The 13,033-nt window shown below is 51.4% G+C and overlaps 1 protein-coding gene and 1 non-coding gene across 8 annotated transcripts in view; one reads left to right on the forward strand and one right to left on the reverse strand.

Annotated features, from left to right (window-relative positions):
* Positions 1 to 13,033, forward strand: part of RIMS3 (regulating synaptic membrane exocytosis 3) — a 42,805-nt gene that overhangs the window by 8,619 nt on the left and 21,153 nt on the right. For 3 of the 7 annotated variants that reach the window (XM_043876729.1, XM_043876735.1, XM_043876731.1), the window contains exon 2: positions 8,100 to 8,268. The exons of 2 other annotated variants lie outside the window; for them this stretch is intronic. The gene's annotated coding sequence lies outside the window, so the exon portion shown is untranslated. Of the gene's footprint in view, positions 1 to 8,099; positions 8,291 to 13,033 lie in introns of all 7 variants that reach the window. 2 more of the 7 variants (XM_043876730.1, XM_043876733.1) reach the window with 2 other exon arrangements.
* TRNAS-ACU lies at positions 11,935 to 12,006 on the reverse strand. The gene has a single exon. It is a non-coding gene; the product is annotated as a tRNA-Ser (tRNA).

A 13,033-nucleotide genomic window follows, 5' to 3' on the forward strand; every position in this document is an offset into this window, starting at 1 on the left:
AACTATGTGGCATAGTAAAAAAACAAACAAAAAACCCCGCAGAGATCTTGACTGGCAGCTCTGTGTAGCTAAATTTTAATAATATATCTTTGTTTTCACTGTACTTATTTTACTGTCATTTTCTATTTATTAAAATTGATACTGGCTTTCCACATAGTCATGCAAAATTTCTATTTAAAATAAATGCATTTAAGTTAATAGTGTCAATTTCAAGAAAATAATGAGCCATACAGGGGTATGGAGATTTGGCATAAATCACTGAGGGACACACGGTGTTATGTAGACAGTGCAAGACTGGGAAGTTGTCCAGAGACATCAAGTATGTGGACCTGGATAATCTTTAAGCTCCCTTCCATCTGCCTGGAGAATTTGGGAGTGTCTTATACTGTGCCAGCCTACTCCCTTCTCCTCACACAGTGCCCTGGCATGGGGTGCTTTCAGAGAATCCTGCCATGATTGTCGTGTAGATAGAAGAATGTGGGCCACTGTCCTCCACCTTGCTTGAGAGGGGGACTCCTGGAATTGGGGGTGTCTGGATGGGTGTCCCTTGCCTCTGAGCAGGACTTGGGCCCTCCTGGGAGGAACAGGAGCTGCAGACTCCACAGTCCCCCTGACCTCCATGCACAAGACAGGCCTCAAGTCCTCCCAGAGGGCTGGAGTCCCAGACAGTGCTGAGGCCGTGGCAGCCGCGGGTGAGGGTGAGGCTGTCCCCAAAGCTTAAGGCCCAGCCACAGCAAAGCCAGGAGGCTTTGGGGTCTCAAAGGCCCTGTTCTGCTTGCTGTCTCCTTTCCCACCTCTTTGTGCCGCTGAACTCCTGCCCCTGGGGATTGGACAGTGACCTTGAGGGGCCCCTCAGAGGACACAGAGGATGTATCCTTAGGGTTCAAGACCAGGGCCAGGTGGGCAGAGGGAAGTCCTGCCTGCCCCCCCCCCCCCCCCACTGCCATGCTCACAGTGGGAGGGCAGGCCTGGGCTCCAGGAGGGTGGGGGCCTGGGTCGTGTGGGACATGTGCTTGTGTATCCATGGCAAATGTCTAAGGGTCTCTGTAAAGGCATATATTGTGTGTGTGTGTGAGAGAGAGAGAGAGAGACTTTGTATGTATGTGTGCATGGTGAATGGAGCTCTGAGTGATGGTCTGAGGGTCTATGTGGGGAGGCTCTGTGCGTTGTGTGTGTGTGTGTGTGTGAGTGGCAGGGTGTCTTCTGTGTGATGTGCTTTTGGGTCTGTGGTGAGTGTGTCTGTGTGTAGTGTGTGTCTGTGAGGCATCTGGTGTGTGTATGTGTATGTGCTGTGTGTCTCGGTTGCTTGCGTGCTGGGTGTGGTGTGTGCCTGTTGTTTTGTGTATGTCCTAATCTTTGTAGAGTGCATGTCTGGCTGTGTGGTGTGTCTGAGTGGCTGCGTGCAAGCATGTGGCAGGCACTTGGGGCTTTGTGCCTCGGAGAGGGTGCGGGGCTGGGGTTGCAGGGCGGGGAGGCGGAGGGCTTTGAGGGCGGTGTCTGTCTGGGCTGGGGCCGCGAGGATTGCTGGCTTCCCTGGGAGGGTCCCCAGGGCAGAAGGCGGGCACAGGCGGCGCCTTCCGGCTCAGAGCGGGCCTGGTAACCGGAGCCCCTTACTCCATGAAATATTGATCCGACCCAGCCGTGGCCCTGACCAAATAGGGCCAGGCGAGCAGGGAGCGCGCGGTGGGGGTGGGGGTTGGGTGGGTGGTGTGTGTGGGGGGGGGGCGGGGGGAGGGAAGTGGCGGCGCTGTCCGTGGTGCTGCCGCGTCCCTGGCGGGGGCGTCAGCTCTCAGGCTAAAGCGGGGCTGAGAGAGGGAGAGATTTCTCTATCCACCCACATCCGTAGTGGGGCTTCTGCTTCTGAGGCTGAGCTAGGCTGTCCCTATCACCTGCCAGTTCCACCACCCCTTCTAGGAAGGGAGGACAGGGACCAAATGAATATTTGGGGGGATCCAGTATCCCCCAGGGCTAAGGTTTGCCTGGGACAGTCTTAACTTACTGTGGTGTGATTGTTAATAGTGTCTCTGCTCACTCTTAGAAAGAGTCCTAATTGGATGATGAATTATGCTGCCCAGCAATAGACTTTGCTCCAAAGACCTTTTCCCCCAGTTGTCTGCTCTGCCCCCGGGCGTTCTGTAGTCGGTGGATGTGCAGGTGCTGTGGGTTGGGGATACTATCTTTCTTGTGCATGGGCTGAGCCAGAATAAGGGCTTGCTGCAACCTGCTGCAACCCAGACCTTCCCCAGGGATTCCAGCTCCCTTCTCCACTAGTCCAAATTCTGCTTTCCATTCAAGCTGCTCTCTTGCTCTGGGCTTCCTTTGCCCTCCTGCATCCTGAGCTACACAGGCCTCTCTTTGGTCTCCATGTCAGGGTGTGGTCAGGTCTTCAGATTGGTCATCCTTGTACTCATAACATTTTCTCTGAGTTCTCCTACCCTGACTTGCTGACTTTCCCTCCTTCGGTGGATTTCATTTTCCTCCTCCCCCTAACTGTGGGCATTACTTCTCACTCTTTCCTCACCCTCCTCCGGGCATTCTCCTTCCTTTCCACACCCCCCTTTTCCCTCTGGGGTACACACCCAAATCCTGCCTACCCACTCTGCTCTCCTGAACTCCAGGGAATCTGCTTACCTGCCCAATACCTCCATGGGGGAATTGCAAAATTATCTCAGACTCATCATATCTGAAACAGGCACTCATGTTTCCTTTAAGCCAACTTTTCCCTCCAGGACCACATGCTCTGCTGATGGCACCTGTCAGCCCCCACCTTTCCTGTAAATCATGTTGGATTCTGTTTTTTTCCCTTCCCCCGACTTTGTCCCATCACCAACTCCAGGCAGTCCCCCAAGCCCTTCCACGACTCCTTGCACCCCTTCTCTCTTTCCACCAACACTGTCTGAAGGAGTGCAGCCCTTCTTACATGCCTCCTGACTGCTCCTCCTGCCGTCAGGCTTTCTTCTGATTCTGCACTGTGTCCGATTGATCTCTGTAAAATGTTACATCTAAGCCATGTCAGATTTCACTCCCTTCAGGATTAAAGCTAACCTTCTCAGCCCTGCATTCAGAGCCCTTTCTGGGCTGTTCCCAGCCTACGTTCCCAGCCCTCTCTTCTGCAGCTGCACCCACCTCCTGCTTCAACTGCACTGCTCTGTTCACCAGCCTCTGAACATACCATTCCTCCTCTGGTCCTTCCCAGCTAGTTTCCACCTCTTTCCTCTCCAAATCACACCCATCTCTTGAGGTGTTCTGCCGTGAATTGATCCATGATGACTGCTTCTGGTCTTCCCATCCTAAAGAGTTAACTCCTTCTGCAGAGCAGCCAGGGTATTTTTATCTTTACCTCTTGGTGCTTTGGGTGGTCCTCCAACCAACTGTGGTATCACCTGAGAGCTTGTTTGAAATGCAAAAACTCAAGCTCCACCTTCCTGTAACCCCTGGAATGAGAATCTGTGTTTCAGTCTGATTCCCAGGTGATATCTGTGCACATTTAAGTTTGAGAAGCTCTGGACTGGTGTGTCCACTGAGGGCAGCATCTTGCTTCTGTTTGGGAGTGGTCTTCAGCCCCAGGGTGTTTTCTAGTCCGATACTTAAGGACCAAGTTTCGCAGGCCCTGTCAGGCAATAACAGCCACATCTGGCCACGAGCTGTGAGAGGGGTTGGGTGATGGAGATGGCCAGGAAGCGTGTGCACTCTGCCTGGATGTTTTCCCCTGAAATCTATGCCCCGCAAGGCCCCAGAGCTCAAGCTGTAAATCTGACTCTAGAAGGCACTCCTGTGACATGAGAAGAAATCAATTAATCAATAAAAAGACAGTGATCAAGAGAGCAGAACTTTTCCCTGTTCACAACACACACGCTGGTGGAAATGTCTGTTATTTTAATGTATGTTTTTAAAAGAAAAATATGTATTTTCACTTTTTCTTTATGAGAGCATTAATACAGTTTCTAACGTAGTAACTCTAGAAAACACAATATGTCACATGAAGAAAATAAAAATGACTCACAATTCTACTATCCAGCTATAAATACCACTTTTTATGTTAATGCTTATTTTAGATCACCATGCATTCATTCAACAAATATTTACAGAGTCCTACTGTGTGCCAGGCACTGGAGGATTCTGGATGCAGAAGATGGCATAGTTTCTCTTTCTAAGCAACACACAGCCGGGTTGGGGCGGGGGGCGAGGCGGGCATGGTGTGGGAGGCAGGCACTGAACAAGATAAGGCAAGCAGTGTATTCGTTTCCTAGGACCAGCTGTAACAAAGTATCACAGAGCAGGTGGCCTAAAACAACAGAAATGTATTGTGTCACAGTTCTGGAGGCTGGAAATCTAAAATCAAGGTGTCAGCAGGGTTGGTGCCTTCCGAGGGAGGCTGTCCCATGGCTCCCTCCTGGCTTCTGGTGACAGCTGGCAGAGCTTGGTATTCCTTGGCTTTGTCACCCTAGTCTCTGCCTTCATCATTACATGGATTCTTTCTGTGGTCTCCCGCTGTCTTCCTATAGCCATGTTCTTATAAGTCCTTCTGGATGAGGGACCCACCCTCCTTCAGGATGACCTCAGTTTGGCTAACCACATCTGCCATCTGCAGCGACTCTATTTCCAACAAGGTCTGAGGTACCAGGGGTTAGGATTTTAAACTTATCTTTTTTTAGAGGGTGGGTGGAAACAGAGTTCAACCCAGAACAGGCAAAGACAGTATAGGGTCTGGGGGAGCACGCCAGGGGGTCTAACCTTGTCTGGAAAGACTCTCCCAGGATGTGACGTCCAGTCAGGGACCGAGCACTGGGTAGGACTCAGCCAGCGAGGGTTAGGGTTAGAAGTGGGGCTGAGCCAGCAGAGGTGGTGTGACAGACCGCTGCCGGGTCGTCAGAACACAAGGGTGGGGACGGGCTGGAGAAGGGCGTTCCAGGCTGACAGGAGGCAAAGGGGTCCTTTTGAGGAATAAAGAGAATGCCGGCGTGGCTGGAATGCAGAGGGCGGGCAGGAGTACCAGATGACCTGGGTCACTTCTCTTGTGGGCCTTGTGAGGGGTTTTCACTTTCTCCTGAAGGAAATGGGGAGCTGCGGGAGGCTGTCACGCTGGAGTGATTCATCCTACCTGTGAGCCGGCTCCTCACAAGACTAAGCTGTCTGGAGCCGAGTCCTGCCTCTGCGAACCCAGTTCTGAGGGAAGATGTGTGGCCATGTCCTCAGGAGCCCCCTGGCTGAGAGGACACAAGGCAGCCCCGTCGGAGGAAGGGGGGCCTGGCTGTGCCCCAGCAGCCCCCAGCCCAAGTAGGGAAGACCAGCCTTACCCTCAGGACCCTTGTCCCAAACAGGAGACCGGGCTCGCTCAGCTCTGGGCCTGTCTCACCCTGTGTGTCCAGGAGTCTTTGGAGTCTGGAGGACACAGGTTGGGTCCAGACACCCAAGCCCCTGCCCTGCTGTGAGGACTGTGTCTGAGAATGGGTCCAGGGCAAGTGCGTGAACCATGTGGGCCCCTGAGGCCAGAAACCCCGAGGCTGGGGGAGACCTGAGTCTTGCAGGGGCTGGGTGCTTAGCACCCTGCTCTCCCCAGGCGATGTCTGGCTGTGGCCTTTGTATCAGGACGCAGACTCAACTCCTCCTTTACGACACCCTCAGAGGCCACTCCTTTACTGCGTGTGACGGGAGAGGGCCCCCCTGGCCCAAAGATGCTTGTCTCCCGTTGTCTGGGCTAGGGGGGCCAGGCTGGGTGGAGGAGAAGTGGGTCAGCTCTGTAGCCATGGTGACAGCAGCTGCTCCCTGCCAGCCTCCTCGTCTCCTCGCCACAAACCTCACGATGAGATCCTTTGTCCAGCCTGTGGGGATGGGGGCCAGGAGGGTGAGATTGGGGGCCAGAGTGTGTATGAAGTATGTGTGTGTGTGTGTGTGTGTGTGCAGGCTCACACAAGTGCCTGCTCAGAGCTAGTATGCATGCCTGGCCAAGGGAACCCACAGATCCAGGAAGGACACTTCCTACTTCCCTGCCCACTGAAGGGATGAGGTTCATCCTGCCTCTCTGAGCTGGGCAGGAGCCAGGGGAAGGGGTGTGTGTGTGTGCGTGCATGTGTGTGTACACAGGTGATTGTGTCTTTAAATGAATATAGTTTATATGGGTCTGTATGATGTGTAGTCACACATTTGAAATTCTGTGCCCTGTGTCTCTCACTGTTACGCGTAGTGTGTGTGCAAACCTGGTTTGGAGCAGATAAAAGTCATGTAACCAGGAGAAGAGCTGGCAGAGTGCTCCCCACTCAGGCTGGTGTCCTCCCTGGGCCCAGCTCACTGTCCCCGACCATGCACCAGCTCTGTCACCCACCTTTCTCACCCTGCTGGGGGAAAGTAAAGGCTAGAAATGAGGGACCCCCCTCCCCGCTTCTGCAGATGCAGGTTTAAAAAATCAGTTTTAGCTCATGAACTGGTTTTCCTTAGTTGGTAATGCTGTACTGTGTTAAGAGGGATTCTGAGGTTAAGTCTGGCTTCTGACATGGGCACAGATTGGCCTGAGTGGTGTGGTGGGCAAGCCCTAGTGCTGCATCAAGGTTGAGGCAGAGGCCTTAAACCTAGCATCCAGCGTCCAATGAGGGGCCAGGAGCTGAGATGCTGGCAGGGAAGATCACAGCATCACATGCTAGCTCCCACCTCAACTGAGAAGTGCAGGGACCCAGGTCTCACACTTATGCTAGACTCTGGGTGGAAGAACCCAGGGTTGCAGTGGGAGGTGATCCTGTTGGTCTCAGAGCCTTCCCATGAAGTGGTTGTACCTGGTATGCAATCCAGACTAATAAGCACCAACACCTATGGAGTCCTTTACTGTTTACAAAGGGCACATTATGCAAAGTAATCATATGATGGCCCAACTGAGCGTGTAGCATGTACCAATCCTTATTTTAGCAATACTTATATTTCATCTAAGAATCCTAAAGCAGGCATTATTATCTGCACTTCAGAGATGAGGAACTGTAGGCTCAGGGAAATTGCCCTGCGTCATACAGCTTGTAAGTGACAGATCTAGGTTTTGAACTAAGTCTGCCTCCAAAGCCTGTGCTTTTTTTTTTTTTTTTTTTTGGCTGCAAAGCATTGCAGCATGTGGGAATCTTAGCTCTTTGACCAGGGATTGAATCCACTTCCCCTCGCAGTGGAAGCACAGAGTCTTAACCACTGGACCACCAGGCAAGTCTCAAAGCCTGTGCTTTTCATCACTGTGCTGAGACTTCCCTGGTAGCTCAGTGGTGAAGAAGCCACCTGCCAACATGTGAGACACGGGTTCCATCCCTGGTCTGGGAACATCTCACATGCCGCTGCCCAACTGAGCCCCTGCACCTCAACTATTGAGCCTGTGCTCCAGAGCCTGGGAACCACAGCTGCTGAAGCCTGAGCACCCTAGAGCCCATGCTCTACAAGAGAAGCCAGCACCACGAGAGAGTAGCCCCTGCTTGCCACAACTAGAGCAAAGCCTGTGCAGCAAATGAGACCCAGCACAACCAATAAATAGATATATTTATATAAGAACTTTGCTTCAAAAAAAAAAAGCACTGTACACAGATGCTCATTAAGTCATCTGATCTCCAGTCCAGCCCAGAGAGCTGGGCTGGATCCAGGTGGCCAGTAAACTTCATTTTATAGAAGAGGAGATGGAGGTTCAAGAGAAGCTGAATGACCTGCTCAGGGTCACACACTGGGGGCGGAGCTGGAGCTGGGAGTCGGGCCCCTGCCCTCCAACACCCTCTCCCCAGTACACACACTCCTGACTGCTGGTTGTGTCACAGAGCATCTGGGGAGGGACACAGACCCCATCAGTCAGGGGGAAGACAGAGGGAGACTAGGATCTAGAACTCGTTAGCATTTGGACCTGGAGGAGTCCCTTGGCATTAGCACCAGCAATTTACCATTGAGGCCCCTAAGAGGTAGGTTAGGGGACCCAGGAGTTTGGACAGTTTTAAAGGAGGAAATAGCATCAAAGAGTTTGAATGATTGGCTCAAGTGCACACACCTATCTCCAAAGTCTGTCTTTTTTTACTCCACAAGCTACTGGAAGCCCTGGAGGACAGGTGTCCTCTCCAGCCCTTCCTCTAAGCTCTCCTTTTTTCTTCCAGACTCTTATCCCATCACCTCCTCCTGGAAGCTACTTTGTCTTCACCTCCTCTCTTGAAAACTGGTGTCTCAGAAGTTAACGGAAGACTTGTGTAAATGCCCTAGGGGTGAGCTGTTGGGAGGGGCGCGGCCCCCTGTGATGGGAACACTACACTCGGATTCATCAGTTCAGTGAGTCGGGGTTTTCTTTAAGGTGAGAGGGGAGGAGGAGACACCTGCCAGGTGATACAGGACCTGGGAGTTAGGAGTCTTGGCTTGGAGGTCTGATTTTGTTGACAGCTTTCTCTGTGACCCTGGGTGTGTCTCCTTCCTGTTCTGAGCCTTGATTTCCTCCTCTGCAAAATGAAAGGCTTGGGTTGGAATAGGGAGGCAAATCAGTTTGACCTCATGAGCTGGTTCTCATCAGTTGGTGATGCAGCACTGTGTTAAGAAGAATTCTGAAGTTAACTATGGCCCCAGTGAGAAGGAGAGATGGATTAGTGATGTCTAGGGAGGGGTAGTAAGAGCCCTAGTAACTTGCCATTCCTTCCAGACTAACAGGTCACCACTCTGTGACAGATTCCTTGGTATTTTCTGTTGAAAGAGTGAGTAGGTAGTTTCATCTTGGGCTTTTGGGTAGCCTTACCGACACTCACGGGCTTCCCTGGTGGCTCAAATGGTAAAGAATCTGCCTGCAATGTGGGAGATCTGGGTTTGATCCCTGGGTCAGGAAGATCCCCTGTAAAAGGAAATGTCTACCCAACTCCAATATTCTTGCCTAGAGAATTCCATGGACAGGGGAGCCTGGTGGGCTACAGTCCATGAGGCTGCGAGGAGTCAGACATGACTGAGACTAACACTTTCTTCTTTCACTTTTACTGATGCTCAGAGAAGGTTTATTACTTGGTTAGACACATGGTCAAAAGGAGCAAGGGGCCCAGGGTGGCCAGGCAGAAACTTGAGTCCTGCTTTTGTCAGGATTCAGGGGAGGGTGTGGGGAGCCTTTAGGGTACTGAGACCCCAGGACAGATCCAACACCGAAGGCTGGAAAGAAAACACTCCTTCCTTGGGGAACTTGGAAGGTATATGCTGGCATGGAGCTTGGCAGGTATGGTAGACAGTGGGAAGGGACCCCTGGAGGGGATGTCCAAGCTGTCACTATAGAGTCTTCAGGAGGGAGAACTTTAGAGTGATTCTTCCATGACCTGGCAAGATCATGGGAGGGTTTCCTTCCATCAGGAGCCATGACCTGCGTTAGAAAAGGGGCAGTCCTGCTCGGAGGCAGGGCGTTGTTGCAGTGACTTTTGCAGACATTCCTTTAGCCATCTCTTAGGACCACCAATGTGTGAAATGCTGTGTGCTGGCCCCTCTCCACTCTGCTCCCATCTCCACCTGCTGCCTTGTTCCCATCCTGTGCTCTGATGACTTGGGGGGCTGCTCTGAGCAGCACTGCCTTCCTCATGGAGGCCAGGTACTTGGCTCCGACTGGCTCTCTGTCTTGAGCTAGACTGGCTGCCCAAGAAGCAACCGGAGCTCTCATTCTGAGCCTGCTGCTGCCTTGTGTGTGGAAAGGACTCAAGAGTTAGACTTTATCCGACCCTTTCAGTTTACACACAGATGAGGAACCCAGGCCCAGAGAAGGTCACACAAAGAATCTGTATATACATTATCATCCCACCTCCTGATTCTGAACTCTCCCAGCTGCCCTGCCCTGGACTTGGGACCAGAGGTCAGGCCCTGAGACCCTGGGCCCTCCAAAACATTCAGCAGCTCTCCCGGGCAGTTAAAGATGAGAACGCGGCTGTGGATGGTGCAGAGTCCTGGATGTCAAACCATCTGCTTGTTGGTTCCATTCATTATTCATGAGGAAACATGAGCCCCTGGGTTGGCAGGATTAAGAATTTTGTCCCTTACCCTCTTTCTTCTCTTCCCCTGTGGCACCCAGGAAGCACTTGCTTCTCCAGCTGTGGTCTGAGTGGTGTTTCTGCTGCCCCTCAGATGCTCATTGCCAACCTGGGAACCTGGGCCAGAGCAGGTTTTTGGATCACAGATACTTTGCCTGGGGTTTTCTCAGCCTGGAGATCCAGGACAAACCTGTGTAGGAGGGCTGGGCTCCCCTCTTTGGGTGGGCTCTGGGGCGAAAGGGCAGGGGCTGCTGAGCGTATCTGTCTCTTTGTGAGAACAAAAGACCCAGAACAGGAGTCCAGGCCTGGCTCCTTCTTAGCTGAGTTGGATGGGTGAGGCCTTCAGTTCTCTGAGACTCATTTTTCTCATCTGTGACATGGAGATAACTGCGCATGTAACAGAAATACCCTAAGGAGTAAATTAGGTTTATGCTGTAGCCAGTTCAAAGTATCAGATAAGCCCTTTCCCACTGTCCACCAGAAGACCATGCAGATACCAAACAAACACACAGACTGGCACTAGAATTGGAAACTAAAGAGGTCATCGTAGACCCAAGTCCAGGGGGACTTTCCATTAGCTGCAAGGTTGATGGGGGATGGATGGAGAAATACAATCCGAGACTCTGCAGACATCACAGGGCCAGCGAGAACAGGCCAGACAGCCACAAAGAAGGCAAGACGCGGCTTTGACTCATCCCTACTGTCAGCGCTCATTCGCCAGGCCGACAGGAGCCGACCAGGAGCGCAGGCAGCCGTGCTCGGCTGTCTGGGCCTGTCTTGCTATCTGCCTGGAGTGATGCCTTCCCTTCCCACCCCCGTTTCCCCTCCCCTTTCTGTGTCCTTTTGAAAAATCAGATTCCCTCGGGATGACAGGGCCCTGGAAGGGGGACGCCGCCCTGGGGGCCAGGACCTCACTGGGGAGGGCCAGGTGCAGCGCCCACCTGCAGCCGTCCCTTCTGAACCCTGCCCAGGCCTCGGACTTCGAGGACGACCGCAGGAGACCCCACGTCCACACTAAACAGAGTCCTGGGCGCCTGCAGTCCTGCTCCCAGAGTAGTTCCCAGTGCCCCCCGTCCTCTTTCCTAGCTCTCATCGGAACTGCCACTAAACAGTGAGTTGCATAACTAGTTGTTCACTGTCTGTCTTCTCCCCCAAACCGGAGGCTCTGGCAGGGCAGGACGCGTTTGGCCCGGCTCATTACTGTGTCGTTGGCACTCAGCGTAGGCCCAGGAGTTTTAGGGGCTTACTTTTTTCTTAATTTTATTCTCAGAGAAAAGATATTTTTCTCAGGTATATTATTAAATAAAGTGATGACCCTTAGCATGAATATGAGTCATAGTTCAAACTTGGGGTCACTTGTGGTGACCATTTTGTAATGTATAGAACCACCAAATCACTGTGTTCTGTCCCTGGATCTAACATAGTGCTGTAGGCCTTTATGGTTCCATGTGAAAAAATGAATAGGTAAAAAATTTTAAATTGCTTTGGTTATTTTAGGACATTGTCTTACCAATTTCTACAAGAAGCCCTGTTAGAATATTGATTGGGATCACACTGAAACTATAGGTCAATTTAGGGATAACTGACTTTCTTTTTTGGGGGGATAGTTTTTAAAATTTAAGTATAGTCAATGTACAGTATTATATGTTATAGGTATACAATATAATAATTGACAGTTTTGAAAAGCAATACTCCATTTGGGCTTCCCTGGTAGCTAAGACTGCAAAGAATCTGCGTGAAATACAGGAGACCCAGGTTCAATCCCTGGGGTGGGAAGATCCCCTGGAGAAGGGAATGGCAACCCACTCCAATATATAGTTACTGTGAGTGAAGTCGCTCAGTCACATCTGACTCTTTGCAACCCCATACACTGTAGCCTACAGGGCTCCTCCGTCCATGGAATTTCCAAGGCAAGAGTACTGGAGTGGGTTGCCATTTCCTTCTCCAGGGGATCTTCCCAACCCAGGGATCGAACCCAGGTCTCCTGCATAGTAGGCAGACGCTTTACCATCTGAGCCACCAGGGAAGCCCAAAGAGAACATCAATATGTCATGGTGGTTGTTGTTTAGTCGCTAAGTTGTGTCTGACTGTTTTGCAACCCCATGGACTGTAGTCCACCAGGCTCCTCTGTCCATGGAATTCTCCAGATAAGAATACTGGAGTGGGTTGCCATTTCCTTCTCAAGGGGATTTTTCCCAACACAGGGATTGCACCTGCCTCCCCTGCTTGGCAGGCGGATTCTTTACCACTGAGCCATCAGAGAAACCCAGTTACTATGAACTGTTGGCTACATTCCCTTTGAATATTTGTTGAATGCAGCATTAGAGAGTAAATTTGTCGACTTTGGAAAGGAATTTGGCAATGTATTCCGAGAATCAGAAATATGTTTATGCTGTCGGTGTTAGGTAGGATGCTTCTGGATGTAACAGAGAAACCCGATTCAAGCTGGCTTAAGCAATGGGAAGGACATTGTCTCACATAACTGGAAAGCCAGAGAAGGCGGGTTCCAGGGAGGCGTCTCTGTGCCGTACCACCCTCAGCAGCACTGGTTTCATCCTAGGCTGGGCTGTGTCTCAGGGAGAGGCCTTGGGGAAGGGAAAAGAGAGACACACAGAAGGAGAAGTACCCACCTCTCTTGTAAGCCTGGAATCCAAATCTTCCCCTTAAATCAGATTGAACCAGCTTAGTCACATGCCCACCCTTGGACCAGTAAGAATAACCAAGGTGAATGCCGCTCACTGATTGTTTTAAACAGATCAAGATCTGCCTCTGAAACAAAGGATGGGGTGGATAAAACCAGCACGCTGCCAGGAAGCAGGAAGGGAGAAGCTACCAGCGGCATTCACACTCGATAGCCCAGTCACTTCATTTCCAGGAGTTGATCCTAAGGAAATAAGCAGATAAAAATCAGTGTACAAAGATCCTTATTGCAGTGCTGTTTAAAAGAGGAGAGAAAGGGAAAGGGAGAGAGATGAGAAAGTTGGACTTGATCTAAGCAGTAACTGTATTGAAGTATTTTAATTATACTGCCCCCATACAATGGAACATTATGG

The sequence above is a fragment of the Cervus elaphus genome, chromosome 20 (assembly GCF_910594005.1).
Source record: "Cervus elaphus chromosome 20, mCerEla1.1, whole genome shotgun sequence".
Taxonomy (NCBI): Eukaryota; Metazoa; Chordata; class Mammalia; order Artiodactyla; family Cervidae; genus Cervus; species Cervus elaphus.